At 38.4% G+C, this 17,015-nt stretch overlaps 1 long non-coding RNA gene across 2 annotated transcripts in view; it reads left to right on the top strand.

Annotated features, from left to right (window-relative positions):
- The window catches only part of LOC103103060 (uncharacterized), a 37,137-nt gene that overhangs the window by 11,217 nt on the left and 8,905 nt on the right, over positions 1 to 17,015 (top strand). For both annotated transcript variants that reach the window (XR_008917198.1, XR_008917196.1), the window contains exons 2-3: positions 278 to 354; positions 13,797 to 13,909. This is a non-coding gene — a long non-coding RNA (uncharacterized LOC103103060). The remainder of the gene's footprint in view (positions 1 to 277; positions 355 to 13,796; positions 13,910 to 17,015) is intronic.

Below are 17,015 nucleotides of genomic sequence, written 5' to 3'. Positions count from 1 at the left end.
GATGTAATGACATCTAGAAGGTGAAAGGAATAGGAGATGAAAAAATTTTAGGAAAGTTTTGGGATAAGACGGTTGAGAAGTATGATAAATGGGGTTTGGATGATTACCTATCACCATCTAGCTGCCTCAATAATTGTATACACACAAAATAGAAATTTAAAAAGATGAGATGAGGATGAAATAATAGTTGACCTTAGAGTCAGGAGGGAACCACTGAAACTTATTGAGTAGGGTAATGGTATAATCAGACCTGACTTTTGGAAAATCATTTTGGCAGCTTTGTGGAGGTCCATCCAATTGAAGAGGAGGAGATAAGGCAGAAAAACCAATGAGAAGGCTACTGCAATAATCTAGGTAAGAGGTAATAATACTCTATTTGGAAATGTTGGATAAGGAAATGGATAAGAAAGATGCCACATATATGTAAATTATAAGGATGAATGAATGATACAGGCCCAGAGATGGGAGGTCCTGAGTTCAAATATGACCTTAGATACTTCCTAGCTGTGTGATTCCAGGCAAGACACTTAACCTCCATTGCCTAATCCTTATCACTTTTCTCCCTTGGAAACCATACACATTGCTGATTCTAAGATGGAAGGTAATGGTTAAAAAAAAAAGAGTGAATGAACAATGTGTGACCCTGGGCAAGTCACTTAACCCTGCTTGCCTCAGTTTCCTCATCTGGAAAATGACCTAGAGAAAGAAATGGAAACCATTCCAGTGTCTTTGCCAAGAAAATGCCAAACCAGGTCATGAAGAGTCAAGACAGATTAATTGGCTAAACAACAAGGGTGGCAAACCATCTAAGAGAATACTGATATATTGGAGGACAATCTTTACCAGTGTGGGGTATATGTAGATTTATAGGGTTTATTAGGTTAATTTAGGTTGTTTAAAGGAGTTTACTCACCTAGTTCTTGTTGGCAGCCAAAAGACTGAATAGTAGTGGACCCACTTAGTGTCAGTAACTCTTTCATGGAGTTCACATAACCCCAAGAGGGGATGATCTCAGGCTAAGTCATATATTATATAGAACCAGAACAAAGAAGTTATAGTGCCAGGGATGGCTCAGGGTCACATGCAAGACTTCCCAGGGAATAATTGGAACTTCTGCTATTTACATTTACTTGTGGCAGTTTACATTCTCTGGGAAGTTATCATAGGTCACATTTACACTCTGCCTCAGACCATATGAAGGGAGTGTACATCATAGATTTGGAAATACAGGAAAACTTAGAGACCAACCTCCCTCCTCCATTTTAAAGTTTAGGACACTGAAGTCTTTCAGGGATAAGTGACTTGCCCAAGATTGCTCAGGTAAGTTAGTAGTCTGCCAAGGAGGGATTTGAACTTAGAAACTCCAGATCCAACAGTCTTTCTGCCTCTCTCTTGAAGGGCATCTAACTGGTTTATACATATGGAAACTGAGGCCCAGAAAGAAGATCATAGAATGATAGCTAGAAGGAACCTTACACTTCATCTAGTCCAGTCCCAGCATTTTTGCAGATGAGAAAATTGAGGCATGCCTTGCCCAAAGATACATGAGTAGTAAGGATCATCACAAAGATTCTAATATGGTTCCTCTAACTCCACATATAGAGCTTTTTCTTTCTCCTGCCCCTTTGCGAATGCTAGCAAATGAGACAATAACATGTGTAGTGAATGGGCCCAGGAAGAGCCCGATATTTATGTCTCCTCAAAGTGGCATATTCTCTTTACAAGGTTAAATTCTTGCTGACAAGGTTAACTCAGAGACGGTCTTTTTTTTTCTGGCAAAGATAATACCTCTTTGACAAGGTATGAACTTAACTCTCCATGGCTAACCCCACCTTGACAAGGTTCAGGAAGACTTATTGCTAATGAAGTTAATAACTGAGCTATACCCTTGGACTTGACCTTTAACAAAGAGAGCAGGCACATTACCCAGAATTGTGAGATACAAGGATAGGAGAGGGGCTACACCCAAAGAAGGCTTGGTTCCTTGGAAGGAGTCATTGACTCTTCCATTCATTAATTCATTTCTTTTCTTTTCTTTTATAACCCTTACCTTTTGTGTTAGTATTGATTCCAAGGCAGAAGAGCAGTAAGGGCTAGGCAATTGAGGTTAAGTGACTTGCCTAAGGTCACACAGCTAAGTGACTAAGGCTATATTTGAACCTAAGTCCTCCTGACTTAATGCCAGGTATTCTATCCATTATGCTATCTTGCTGCCCCACCATTCATTTTATAAGCCTTTATTAAGCACTTACTATTTTCTAGACTTTGGCTTGGGAGCTAGATATATAAAGAGAAGAAAGAAAGAAAGAAAAAGAAAGAAAGAAAGAAAGAAAGAAAGAAAGAAAGAAAGAAAGAAAGAAAGAAAGAAAGAAAGAAAGAAAGAAAGAAAGAAAGAAAGAAAGAAAGAAAGAAAGAAAGAAAGAAAGAAAGAAAGGAAGGAAGGTAAGAAAGAAAGTAAGAATGGAAAGAAGGAAGGAAAGAAGGAAGGAAAGAAAGAAAGAAAGAAAGGAAGAAAGAAAGGAAGGAAGGAAGGAAGGAAGGAAGGAAGGAAGGAAGGAAGGAAGGAAGGAAGGAAGGAAGGAAGGAAAGAAAGAAGGAAAGAAGGAAAGGAAGGAAGGAAGGAAGGAAGGAAGGAAGGAAGGAAGGAAGGAAGGAAGGAAGAGCCCCTGCCCTTGAGAAGCTTATATTTTATTTGGAGGACAAGATGGCATATACACAAATGAGTAAATAAATAAAAATATGCACAAAGTGATATGGAGAAAGAGGAAACTAACAGTTGGTCAAAACCTCATGTAAGAGGTGACAGTATCTGGGGTAAAGAAATTGAAGTGAATAGGGAGTTGATTCTATACATGGGCAGCAAAGGGACAAATAAGAGGGATGGAATGTCTGCTTTGAGGAAATATAAGTTGGCCTGTTTGGACTGAAACACAGTACACGAAGGAGAATAATAAGAAATAAATCTGGAAAAGTAGGCTGGGGCCAGATTGGGAGAGGTTTTAGACAACAAGCCAAGGAATTCATATTTTAGCCAGAAGGCAAAAAGTGAGCTCCTGGGCAACATGTATAGACTTATGCTTCAGAAATAGTAATGTGGCAGCTGTATGGAAGATGGACTAGAGAGGGAAGAAATCAGAAGCAGGAAGGGCAATTGGGAGGCTACTGCCATGTTGCTTATGTTCATTTCAGTCATGTTCAACTCTTCTGATCCCATTTGAGGTTTTCATGACTGAGATACTGGAGTGGTTTACCATTTCCTTCTCCAGATCATTTTATAGATGAAGTAACTAAGGCAAACAGAGTTAAGCCAAAGGTCACACAGCTACTTAGTGTCTGAGGCCAGATTTGAACTCCGGAAGTCTTCCTGACTTCTAATTCAGCACTCTATCCATTATGCCCCCTAGATGCCTCAGGCTACTACTATTATCCAGGCCAGAGATGATGAGGGACTGAACTAGGCTAGTGTCATGTGAATGAAATGAAGGAGCAGTCACAAAATCAATAAGACAGATGTGATGAGAGGAGGGCTGATGAACGAAAGTGAAAAGTGGAAGTTGATTCTGAGGGCATAAAACTGGATTAATGGAAAGATGATGTATCCCTAAATAAAAATAGGAAGAAGAGGTGGAATTTTTTTTTAGCAGGCAAAGATACTAAATTTTATTTTGGATATGCTGTGATTAATATACCTATTGAACCTTCTATTGGATATGTCCAATAAACATAATGTGAAATTATAGCTTACGAGACAGACTAGGTTCAGATTTTTAGATTTAGGAATCATCTACATAGGAATGATACATATCATTGAACCCATGGGAGTTCACGAAATATCACAGAAAAGGAGGATCTATATAGAGAAGGTCCTGGACAGATCCTTGTGGAATTCTTCCAGTTAAAAGGTGTGAGATAAATGATGAGTCACTAAAAGAGTCTGAGATGAAGCAGCCACACAGATAAGAGAACCAGGAGAATACATGTTCATGGAAATCACCTCCTGGATATTCTCTCTTCCAAAGGAAGAGAGGTCAATAGAGTTAAGCGCTGCAAAGAGGTAAAGAAGGATGAGAAATGAGAAAAAGGAATGGAGTTTGGCTATCAAGAGGTCATGGAGACTCTACCTAGGAGAGAGTAGTTTCAGTTGTGTGATGAAATCAAAGTCTTATTTCAAGGAAGAGGAGAGGAAGTGATAACAAGGAGGGTAGATGATTAGGAATATAGCCATTAAAAGGAAGACTGATAGTAGACAATAGCTTAAGGGGATGGTAGGATTAAGTGAAGGGTTTTTTGTTTGCTTGTTTTAAAGATGAAGGAGCCTCAGGCATATTTGTAGACAGTAGAGTAGCTGTAGATAAAAAGAGATGGAAGACTAAAGCAGGGGGATAGGGATTATGGGGAAGCAATGAGAATATGGACAGGTATATAAAAAGAAGGGTTGGTCTTGGCCTGACTAAAGGCCTCTTCTTTATTAGAGACTTGGGCAAAAATATGTCAAGGGTTTATGAAATATAGGATTGGGGAGAAGGAACTCAACAAATAGTCCCTGAGGAAAGAATTCCATTCAACAACCAAGCATTAAGCATTCATTACGTCTCTACTATGTGCCAGGCACTATCCTAGGCACTGAGAATACAGACAAAAATGTAACTCCTCGCTCTCAAGGAGTGGACATTCTTTTAGGGGGAACAACACACAGAAATACATATAACCAAAAATAAATTCAAGGTAAACTTTATGGGGAAAGGGTACTAGGAGCTGGCGGCATCATGCAGAAGGTGATAATTGAGCAGCATTTTGAAGGAAACTAGGAATTTTAAGATGCATGGCTGAGGAGTATATGTATCCCATCAATGAAGGACTATAAGTGCAAAAGCATAAAGATATGAGAAGAAATGTCACGGGCAAGGAACAGCAAAGAAAGTCACCAACTGTACTGGGAAAAGAGGGTGGGGTGGAGACAAGTAAGGCATAAGGCTAGAAAAATAAATTGGAGTGAAATATTTGATCTACACCTAGAGTATCTTCTGGTTGTGCTTGGTCCCTTGCTATGTGGAGACAAGGCTGGCCCTGGGCATGACTTTAGGTTAGCCTCCAAAGACTCTGTCAAGTATTACTGGCTCTGGTGTTCAGACAGAACTCCCTGGAACCATCCCTGCTTCTTCTGGGTTTGAGATGACAAGGTGTGGAATGCGACTACTACCAGGTCTGTACCATACTATGTCATCACAGGACCCTTGAGGTCAGGAATAACTGATTCCCCCATCCTATGGCTGGAAAATTCTTCCCTTTCTCCCATACCACTATAATTCAGAATCTTTATCTGTTGGAAGCAGAAATCCTTTTCCTCATATTACCCTTTCTACTAATCATCCATATCTCTCAGCCTCTCTTCTCCATAATCCAAATTGTTCTTTCTTGCTTTTGCATTGTACTTTTTTGGAATACTCATTCTGTCATTAACAAACTTCCCTTTACTGTGGGCTGCTTCATCTCCATGTTCTTTCTATCTTCTGGTGATCATGGGCTCTTTCTAGAAGTTATTTATTACCTTCTTGGTCATCCTCTCCAGTACAAGGAGGTCCTTTTCTCATGTACTTGACATATTGTTCTGGGAAATGGGATCAGCAATACTTTTTGGTTCTCAATGCCATTTCAAGACCATCTGTTTACCACTATCATTCACCAAACTCTTCCCCTTTTGAGCTTCACTTCATCTATCCATCTATCTAGATACTTGGCATAGTCATCTAAATAATTGAAGCCATACTCATTCACTTCATAGGATTCAGCTGTTATCCTTTTCACCCATATGACTATATTCATACTTGAGGATATTAATAGTCAAGCGGATATACTTTTGAACATATTGGCCTCTCAGTTTGTCAGCCCCCTAGAACTCCCATCACTTAAATCTTTGATCCATTTCAGTCATTCACAAGAATGGTCATATCTTAAAGGTTCAAGCAAGCAACCATTAAGCACCAACCACTGGGCCACTGGGCCAGTCACTGTGTTAAAAGCTGAGGATACGAAGAGAGGCAAAAGATATTCTCTGCCCTCGAGGAGCTTACATTTTGTCAGTGGAGACAGCATGTACATAAATAAATGTAGAGGGTCCCTTTATGCATCATTACCCATAACAGAATATATGCAGATATTCCTCTGCCTGCTTCTGGTAGACAATGTGGGAGCTTAAGGGGGCAGCTGGGTAGCTCAGTGGATTGAGAACCAGGCCTAGAGATGGGAGGTCCTAGGTTCAAATATGGCCTCAGCCACTTCCTAGCTGTGTGACCCTGGGCAAGTCACTTGACCTCCATTGCCTAGTCCTTACCACTCTTCTGCCTTGGAGCCAATACACAGTATTGACTCCAAGATGGAAGGTAAGGGTTTTAAAGAAATAAAATAATAAAATAAAAATAAAAGCGAAGGTTAGGATTCTTTCTGAAAAACCTGGGAAGATATAAACTGCTGCAAAGTGATGTGAGAAGAACCAGGAGAATATTGTATGCAGTAAAAGCAATATTTTATGATGATCAACTGTGAATGACAGCTATTTTCAGCAATATAATGACCTAAAACAATTCAAAAGGACTTATGATGAAAAATGTTATCTACCTCCAGAAACAGAACTAATAGATCTTAAATGCAGGTTGAAGTATACATTTTAACTTTCTTCATTTTTTTCTATTGTCTGTATTTTCTCTCATAACACAACTAATCTGGAAATGTTTTATATGATTGAACAGAAATAACCTATATCAGATACCCTTGTCTTCCCAAGGAAAAGAGAAGGGAAAAAAGGGAAGGAGATAATTTGGAACTCGACATTTTTGAAAACAGTTAAAATTGTTTTTACATGTAATTGGAAAAAACAAAATATAATTTTTTTCAAAAACATATAGTAATGTTACCTCAAAGGGGGCAAGGGAGTGGTTGGTACTCTCTTGGTGGCAAGATGTAATTCTAGGGAAGGAGCTGGTGAGGTCAAATGGCAGAGTATAGAGAGAGATGAGAAGAGTACCTAGCACAGAACCTTGGGACACACTTGCAGTTGAAGGATGATAAGGATATAAACTAGCAAAGGAAACTGTGAGAAATCAGATAGATAGGAACGAGGAGAAAATAGTATTATGAAAACTCAGGAAAGATATTCACCTGTGTTTTGTCAGAATCTCAAACTCAGCATGTTAAAAAACAGAACTCATTATCTTCACCCTCAACCTAATCCTCGTCCAAGCTTCCCTGTTTTTATTAAGGGTACCATCACCTTCCTAGTCACAAATCTTAGAGTCATTCTTGATTCTTCCTTCTCTCTCATATCCTTCATTTATTTTGTTTATTTGTTGTCTTGTCTATCATTCTATCTTTATGATATATCTTACCTTTCTCCCCTTATCTCTACTCATCCCACAATTATACATAATTCATGTACTCATCGCTGGTCACCTGAATTATTGTAATTGTACTGTTTTTGTTCTATCCCTTTCCAATCTATTCTACACAGCTGCCAAAATGATCTTCCTAGGGAGAGGAAGTTTGATCACATCACTCTCTGCTTGGAAATCTTTAATAGCTCTTTCAAGGATAATATACAAGTTCCTCAGCTTGCTATTTTATGGTCTCCACTGTCTGGCTTCCGCTTATATTAATATATGTTGCATTTCTAGACTTTTTTCTCCCCATCATATATTCTATATTCTAGCCAAATTGGCCAACTGCATTCATTCTTCTGTCTCTGTGCCTTTTAAAAGCAATCGCCCATGCCTGGGATGTACAATTTCCTCTCCTCTATGCGTATGCTTGGTACCATCTCCTATCTTCTCCAACAGATTGTCCCGGAGGTTATTCATCCATTTGTCTAATGCTCCCTTGCTACCGACTCCTTCCCTTCAGCCTATAAACATACCTAAATCTCCCCAGTTCAGCAACCCTCATTAAAATCTATCATGCCCTCAAGCTATCATCCCATGAGTTCTTTTCTTTTTCTTAGCCAAACTCATAAGAAAAAAAAAAACCTATCCATATCCATTGTCTATCTATATAATTTCTCCTTCTTCTCAACCCTTTGCAATCTGGCTTCTCACTCTACCATTCAACTAACAATGCTCTCTCCAAAGTTACTAGTAATCTTGTAATTGATTCATCAGATGGTCTTTTCTCAAACCTCATTCTTCTTGACCTGTCACTTTTGATATTGTTGAATACCTTCTCTCCTTTCTGGATTTTCATGCCACTACTTTCTCATGGTCTTCCTACCTGTATGACCACTCTTCAGTCTCCTTTGCTGGTACACATCCCTTAACCATGGGTGTTCCCCAAAATGCCCTCTTGGGTTTTCTGATCCTCTTCTCTCTCAAACTCTCTCTCATCTGGTGATCTCATCTCCTATGGATTTCATTATCATGTAAAGAATTCCCAGATCTATATCTCTAATCTCTCATGAGTTTCAGTTCTAGAGCCCTAGCTGCTTATTGAATATTTTAAATTGGGTACCCTATTGACATTTTATTAAATCTACTCCCTTTCTGAAATTCTCTATTTCTGCCAATGATACCACATGATCCTTCCAATCACCTCATTCTTGGCATTATTATTAAAAATCTTCATTTTTATATTTTTTACCTATTACATGTAATAGAAAATTTCCACACAACTTTTCCCAAGTTATATAATTAAATTTATCTTTCTCCTTCCCTTCCCTTCCCCCTCCTGCTGCTGGCAGGTGATTCATTCTGGATTATGCATGTATTATCACCTTGGCATTATTCTTGACTCTTCACCTTTCTTCCACTCACATATCTAATTAACCATCAAATATGATATATCCAAACATCTTTCACATCTGTCCCCTTCCCTCTACATACATAGTCACCACAGTTGTTCAGGTCCTCATCACCTCTTGCCTGTACTCTCTCTTCTCAAATCCATCTTCCACACAGCTACCAATGTGGTTTTCCCAAAGTGCAATGTATGTTCCTTTGCTACTCAATAACCTCCAGTGGCTCCCTATTGACTCCAGGAACAAACATAATTTCCTCTATTTTGACTTTTAAAGCTCCTCACAAGCTAACTCTAACCTATCTAATCTTATACATTACTTCTCTCTACTCCACCCCCATAGTCCAGTACAGTTGGTGGCCTTCTTTTGTTATTCCTTACCCATGACACTTATCTCCCATCTCCATGCCTTTGCATTGGCAGTCCTCATTGCTGGAATGCATAACCACCCTACCCACACCTTTTAGAATTCCTTGTTTCCTTCAAAATGTTGCTCAAGCATCACCTTCCACACAAACCCCTTCTTTTTATTTTTTAAACCCTTACCTTCCATCTTGGAATTAATGTTGTGTATTGGTTCCAAGGCAGAAGAGTGGTAAGGGCTAGGCAATGGGGGTTAAGTGACTTGTTCAGGGTCACACAGTAAGGATTTAGTAGAGATTTAATAAATACTTGATCCTTGATGGATTGTTGATTGGAATTCTTGCTCAGGAGCTACTTCCTCTGTGAGCCTTTTCCTTTTTTTTTGTGAACTTAAAAAAAATTGATGAATGAATTAAAAAGCATTTTTTTAGAAGTACTATATTTACCTTGTGCCAAGTTCTGTGCTAAGTGTTAAGGAAACAAAATCCAGAACATTCCTGCCATCAAATTCAAACTCACATCCCAGTAGAGGGAGAAAATCTAATAAAGCAGTTGCCAGAAGGGTGTTTTGGTCTGGTGAGTTATGGAAATGGTGAGTAGAACAAAGGGAAGTTGATTGTTATTCCCTTTCCAGAAACAATAGCAGTATTGATATGACCTGTTTTTTTAAAGCCAGGGCAGGAAGTGGAATCAGAGAGAAGAACAGTTATTTGTCAGCAAAGAAGAAGCATAGTCTTAGAGAGGGAGTTGGAATGAAGTGACTTAGTTGCTCTTTGGTGTATTCTCTGAAGGTCCTATTTGGAGGGTGTAGCAGCATGAACAGGGAAGAAGACAGCAGAGGTAAAGAAACAGTCCCAGAAATGGCATTGGAAGTGATTTGTTCAGTTGTTGGAATAGGAGATGAACACTCCAATGGAATGTAAGCTCCTAGAAGAGGAGGGACTTCCATTTTATCATTATATACATCTAGAACAGAGCCTAACATGAAGTAGGCACTTAGCAAATGTTAAACTGAATTAAACTTAAATGAATCCTGGCTCCCCTGGACCTCAGATTTTCACCATTTGCAAAATGGTTGGAGTGGATAATCTCCAAGGTTCTTTCCAAATCATCAAAGTCCTAAAACCCTATGACTCTCTCCATTTTTATTCTTGCAAGCACTCTTGGAGCTCCCCCTGCTGGGACAGATCCATCATGACACTACCCCAAAGGCACAACAGTCATTACTGCTCAAAAATAACATTTTTAGTGGATTGTCTATAAAGGCACAAGCTTTTGTCTTTTTGTCCCCTTAGTAGCAAGGATGGATTTGTCCTGAGATATACCCACTCTCTTAGCTGGAATTCCAGCCAGTTCCCTTAACTACACCAGGGAGATAATCCAAAGGATAATAGATTTAGAATCAGAAGAAATCTTATAGTTCAGATCCAACCTCCTTGTTTTACAGATGAAGAAATTAAGGTCTGAAAAGATTTGCCCAAGATCTCATAAATAGGAAATGGTAGAGTTGGGGTTCAAACCCATATCCTCTGGCTCCAAAGTCATTAATCTTTCCGCTCTTCTATGCTCTAAGAGAGGAGGCTGCTGTGGTTAGAGGGAAAGCCTGGGATCATGAATTGAGCTCTTGCTCCACTAAGCACCATTGCTATGTCAGGGTCAATGTACAGTGTGTCTGACTGTAACTAATTAGACCAATATAAACTCAGACATCTCTACCATAGGTTGGACAAAAATAACACATATGAAATAGAATTAACCCTGTCTTACAAAAAGAAATTGAATGAGCCATCATTGAACTCCTTAAGAAAACATCCCCAGGATCAGATGGATTCACAAATGAATTCTACTAAACATTTAAAGAAAAATGAATTCCAATACTATATGAACTATTTGGAAAAACAGGCAAAGGGGACTTACCAAATTACTTTAACAACTAAAAATGATACTGATACTGATACTGGGAATGAATGGAACTTTTCTTAAAATGATAAGTAGTACCTAAAATCATCAGCAAGCATTATCTTTAATGGAACTAAGCTAGATCCTTCTCAATAAGATCAGGGGTGAAGAGATACCCATTATTACCACTGCTACTCAGTGTTGTACTAGAAATGTTAGCTATAGTAACTAGAAAAGAAAAAGAACATAAAGAAGTTAGAATAGGCAATGAGGAAACAAAACTATTACTTTTGAAGATATATGAGGGTATACTTAAAGAATCCTTGAGAATCAACCAAAAACCATAATTAACAACTTCAAAGTTTCAGGACACAAAAACCTCACAGAAATTATCAGTATTTCTATATATTACCAATAAAGTCTAGCAGGAAGAGATAGAGAAATTCCATTTAAAATAATTGTAGTCAATATAAAATATTTGGGAGTCTACCTGACAAGGAAAATCCAGGAATGATATGAACATGATTATAAAACACTTTACAGAAATAAAGTCAGATCTAAATTATTGGAGAAATATTAATTGCTTGCTGAGTCAACATAAGAAAAATGAAAATTCTATCTAAATTAATTTACTTATTCAGTGCCATACTGATCAAACTGCCAAAAAAAAATTAGACCTTGAAAAATAATAATAAAATTCACTTAAAAGAAGAAAAGGTCAAAAATATCAAGGAAATCAATGAAAAATATATAAAGGAGGTAGCCTAGTCACAGATCTCAAACTGTATTTCAAAGCAATTATCATCAATTCTGATATTGGCTAAGAAATAGAGTGGTGGATCAGTGGAATAGATTAGACACACAATACACAGTTGTAAGTGATCATAGTAATTTAGTTTGAAAAACAGATTCAACATTTGAGATTGAACTCACTATGTGACAAAAATTGCTAGAAAAACTAGAAAGCAATTTGGCAGAAACTAGGTATAGACCAGCATACCATATACCAAGATAAGATCAAAATGTATGCATGATTTAGACAGAAAGGATGATATAATAAGCAAATTAGGGGAGGATGGAATATCTTACTTGTCAGATTTATGGATAAGGGAAGAATTTATGACAAAACAAGAAACAGCATTATGGGAAGTAAAATGGATAATTTTCATTATATTAAATTTAAAAAAGTTTTGTACAAAATAATCCAGTACAGCCAGGATTATAAGGAAAGTAAAAAAAAAAAAGCTGAGGAAAAAAATTTACAGCAAATTCTCTGTTAAAATCCTCATTTCTCAAATATAGAGAGAACTGAGCCAAATTTATAACAATATAAGTCATTCCCCAATTGGTAAATAGTCAAAGGATAGGAACAGTCAATTTTCAGATGAAGAAATCAAAGTTCTCTATACTCATATGAACAAGTGCTCTATCACTATTGATTAGAGAAAGGCAAATTAAGCAATTCTGTTTTGTGAGGTGCCACCTCACAACTATCAGACTGGCTAACATGACAGAAAAGGGAAGTGACAAATGTTGGAGGGGATGTGGAAAAATGAGGACATTAGTACACTATTGGTAGAACTGTAAACTGATCCAACCATTCTGGAGAACAATTTGGAACTATCCCCAAAGGGCTTTAACACTGTTATTGATTTAGCAATATCATTACCAGGTCTGTATCCCAAAGAGATGAATGCAAAAGGAAAAGGACCTGTGTGTACAAAAATATTTATAGTAGCTCTTTTTATGGTGGGAAAGAATTGGAAATTGAGGGGATGCCCATCAATTGGGGAATGGCTGAACAAGTTGTGGTTTATTATTGTGACAAAATACTATTGTTCTATAAGAAATGATCAGCAGGATGGTTTCAGAAAAACCTTGAAAGATTTACATGAACTGATGCAGTGAAGTGAGTAGAACCAGGAGAATCTCATACAGAGTAACAGCAATATTGTAAAATAATCAACTATGAATGACAGCTATTCTCAGCAATACAATGATCTAAGGCCCTTGTGAGAGACCTATGATGAAAAAATATTTTCTACCTCCAGAGAGAAAAATGATGGAGTCTAAACACAGATCTAAACATATGTTAAAATTTTTTTTCTTTATTTTTTTGGTTTTGTTTTGGACCATTTTCTTTTGTAACATGACTAATATGGAAATCTGTTTTGCATGACTGCACATGTATGGCAGTTCAATTGTTTTCCAGTTGTGTCTGATTTTTGTGTGATTCCATTTGGGGGTTTTTCTTGGCCAAGATCTTTGAGTGGTTTGCCATTTCCTTCTCCAGCTCATTTTGCTGATGAGGAAACTAAGGCAAACAGGATTAAGTGACTTTCCCAGGGTCACACAGCTAGTCAGTGTTTGAGGCCAGATTTAAACCCAGGGAAGATGAGTCTTCCTGACTCCAGGCCCAGCACTCTATCCACTGTGCCACTTAGCTGGCTACATTTATAATCTATATCAAATTGCTTGCCTTCTCAAGGAATGGTGAAGAGAAGTCTGGAATCCAAATTTTAAAAAAGAATGTAAAAAAAAATTTACATGCTCTTAAGGGGGAAAAAAAGAAGAAAAATATTAAGCAGAAAAATGAAGGTGGGTCTTGAAACCATGTCCCTTTCCTGTTGGTCTTGGGAGTTGGCAGGCTGGGGTCAGGGGCCAAAGAATATCTGCTAGTATCTTTGAAGATCTATTGCACTGCTAAAGAGGAAGAGGGGGTGGGTGAGCAAAATAAGATTGGCTTTCTTTTCTAGGAACTAGCAAGGCAACCTGAAGCAAACTGCAGCTGCACAGCCATCATTGTGAGCCAGAGACTGACGGAGGTGTTTGGGAAATTCACTGAACTGAAGAAAGACAACCGTTAGAGGTAGGGGGAGGGTACTTGTTTCCTCCTGAGTCCAGGGCCAAGGAACCTCCAGGCTGGAGATATGCCAGTTCTGCTGATCAGTTGGAGGCATTTGTGACAGCTGGGTTCTGGGAGTCAAGAGGGCTGGTTCCAGTTAGCTAAGAGCTGCTTACCTGGAATAGGGCAGCGCCATGCCCTTCTATAAAAAGTGTCATTAGTCCAGTTGTTACTGTGGCCTCTACTTTGGAGTCAGGGGCTATAATAGGGGACGGTTGGTAAGGCCTAGAATCTTTAGGATTATGATCTATGTGGGCCTAGATAAAGGGAAATTAAGCATAGGAAGAGTTATCAAACTATGAGGAAAGCAGTATGGTAAAGTAGAAAGAGCTATAAACTTGAAGCCAGGAAACCTAGATTTGAATCCTGGTTCATGGATTTTTAACCTTTATTGTGTTATGGACCCCCTAACAATCTGGTAAAGCCTGTGAATTCCTTGTCAGAATTATGTTTTTAATGCATAAAATAAAATCTGTATGATTACAAAAGAAACTGATGATATTAGAATATCACTATTAAAACATTTTCACAATGATTTCATGAACCCTAAGAATTAGGAATCCCTGTTAAGATCTTAGATTTATTAATTCTGTGACCATGAGCAAGCCATCTTTCTGAACCCCTATTTATTTCATCTTCTGCAAAATCAGATTATATGATATTTAAATTATTATTTCATAGGCTTGTGATGAAAAAAATACTGCATAAATCTGAAAGCTATACAAATGTGAGTTATTCCTTGAAAGGCACTTGGCATTTTATTGTATAAACAACATCTATCATAGAAGACCAGTAAGTAATTTCCAAAGAGAATAAAAAGTGGCAACTGGCTATTTCCTCCATTAAATTAAATATGTAGAGGGGCAGGTAGGTGGCTCAATGAATTGAGAGCCAGACCCATTGGAGATAGAAGATCCTGGGTTCAAATATGACCTCAGATAGTTCCTAGCTGTGTGACCCTGGATCTTAACACTCATTGCCCAGCCCTTACTGTCTTAGAATCAATACAATATTGATTATAAGATGGAAGGTAATGGTTTAAATGTTTTTAATTATAAGAATTTAAATATGCAAAGACCATGCCACCTCCACGGGAGTTATGAAAATAATGCATTGCTTTCTTGTTATCCAAATTCTGAGTGGCACCCCCAACTTTGGACTTAGCATCCTAGGAACATTGCCAACACCTGGGAATGGATGAGACCAAGTTGCCCCAACATAGAGAAGAGATCAAGACAAGGTCTCAGAATCTAGGATGGATAAATTAGAGTGAAAGCACGTTGTATCAGGTCTGATATTCTGCTCCATAGATATTTCATAAGAATTTAAACCCTTTGGTCTGAGGATAGGTCCCTTTTGTGTTCTAGGGCCTCCCTTCTCACATATGTGCATGCAAAACCATATATAACACATCCAGATGACTGTTTCTCTACCAACTGTTTCTAGAAGTATGATCATTATAGTTAATGGCAAGCTCCCCAAGGATAACTGGCTAATTTTACCCTCTTCCTTTTGCACATAGTAATCTAGAGAATCTCAAGGTCCCATGTCTTTGCCTAGCTGAGGGAGAACAACTTCTCATTTAGTACGCAGATAATAGATGATGAATAACATAGATTGGCAAAAAGATAGTATATTTATTAAGTGCTTATACATTTGACAAGTGAGTGCTAGAGATAGCTATAAAAAGCCAATAATACAGATCCTATCCACAAGGTGTTTAAATTCTAGCAAGGGAAGTCAATAGGGAAGAGAATGCTGGAATGGAGGAGGAAGAGAACACGATGACATAGACACTGCAGGAAGTGTTCTGATACCCAAGGGGAGTTAGGTATATAATCCTAATTTCTGGTAGGATGGAGATGATTGGAAAGTAAAGCCACAAAGGGGATATTACAGACAAAAAGCTATTGGATTTGGTTATTGGCTAACCTGCTCCTTTCTCTCTTGAGTTGGTTATCTGGGATGTAAGTGACATCTGCAACCTAATCAATCTCTCCAGAGTTCCTACAGACCAGGACAGGTAGGACTGTCAAAACCTTCTCAATCTGAATTGGACTAGATAAACCTTTCCAGTTCTATGTCTATGGTGCTATGATCCTTTATCTTGCTCAATGACATTATGGCTAGCTTACCCATAGCCTTGATCCTACATGGTTTCTACCATTCAAGTCACAGCTATCTGGGTGGCAAGGACCTCACTCCCATAACCAAAGGAAATGTCCCTCCTTCACATTGTCACAACCCCCCCCCCCCCCGTTTCCCAAGTCCAAACCCTTCTCTTTAGGAGTTGGAACCCAGGTTTAGAGATCATGACAGGTTCCCATAGCAATGGGCCTTTCATCTTCCTGTTTCCATGGCAACAAACACTCAGACCATTCAGATACTTGTCAAATGACTGTGGTAAATGAACAAGGCTCAATCCAGAAATCAGATTGGCTATGAAGATGGAGCCTCAAAGCTGTTCTCTCTATAGAAATTCTTTTTCTCCCTTAAGAAAAAAAAACCCCTTCTAAAAGACCCAAATACCCTAAAAATTCTTTTGAGGAGTATGACTGTAACAGTAACATATATGGGGGAGGGAACTTTAGAACCTCAATTCTCACATCAAACAGCTTATCTGTGTGTCTCTGTTTTCTAAACTATTGTTTATTCCTCTAGCTGTACTTCTTGCTCCAGTCTCTCCCCCTCCTCCCCAAAAAGGTTCTTCCCTTAAGAGATCTGAGGAGATTTATCCAAGCAGCACAACATCATAAGACTTTCATTCTTGTCTCAGCCATAATCTTACTCTGATTCCTCATTCAGTTATCCCCAGCCCTGTTCTAAATTCCCCTCCCACTCACCATAGTCCTATCCCCAAGCCAATTTATTCAGATCTGTTATCTGCATATGGATTAATCACTTCCCTAGAGCCTAGCTAGGCAGCTAGAGCTGAACCAACCCCCTTTTCATAAATGGTGTCCAGAAAAACAGTTTGAAGACTTGCTAGGTGGTTTCAGAGGGGTCTCATGTTTTCAGTCAGGACTGGTTCCACCTTGTTGAGGTTGTGGTGGTAGTCTGAAAGTCTCTG

This window comes from Monodelphis domestica, chromosome 1, assembly GCF_027887165.1.
Source record: "Monodelphis domestica isolate mMonDom1 chromosome 1, mMonDom1.pri, whole genome shotgun sequence".
In the NCBI taxonomy this organism is placed as follows: Eukaryota; Metazoa; Chordata; class Mammalia; order Didelphimorphia; family Didelphidae; genus Monodelphis; species Monodelphis domestica.
Note: the sequence above shows the minus strand (reverse complement) of the source record. Positions and strands in the feature narration are given on the sequence as shown.